This window comes from Phyllobates terribilis, unplaced genomic scaffold (genome assembly GCF_046119375.1).
Source record: "Phyllobates terribilis strain yellow unplaced genomic scaffold, ASM4611937v1 Scaffold_1115__1_contigs__length_409241, whole genome shotgun sequence".
Lineage (NCBI taxonomy): Eukaryota > Metazoa > Chordata > Amphibia > Anura > Dendrobatidae > Phyllobates > Phyllobates terribilis.
The window spans coordinates 272,501-273,056 of record NW_027363875.1 but is presented as its reverse complement, the minus strand read 5'-3'; positions in this window follow the sequence as shown (position 1 = coordinate 273,056).

Below are 556 nucleotides of genomic sequence, written 5' to 3'. Positions count from 1 at the left end.
GTTATTAAAGAAAAAAAAAATTGGGGGGCTGGCTAGAGGCAGCCGTGAACACACGATAGCCAGCCCTCATGGTGTTTGTGTTATTAAAGAAAAAAAAAATTGGGGGGCTGGCTAGAGGCAGCCGTGGACACATGATAGCCAGCCCTCATGGTGTTTGTGTTATTAAAGAAAAAAAAAATTGGGGGGCTGGCTAGAGGCAGCCGTGAACACACGATAGCCAGCCCTCATGGTGTTTGTGTTATTAAAGAAAAAAAAAATTGGGGGGCTGGCTAGAGGCAGCCGTGGACACATGATAGCCAGCCCTCATGGTGTTTGTGTTATTAAAGAAAAAAAAATTTAGGGGGCTGGCTAGAGGCAGCCGTGGACACACGATAGCCAGCCCTCATGGTGTTTGTGTTATTAAAGAAAAAAAAAATTGGGGGGCTGGCTAGAGGCAGCCGTGAACACACGATAGCCAGCCCTCATGGTGTTTGTGTTATTAAAGAAAAAAAAAATTGGGGGGCTGGCTAGAGGCAGCCGTGGACACATGATAGCCAGCCCTCATGGTGTTTGTGTT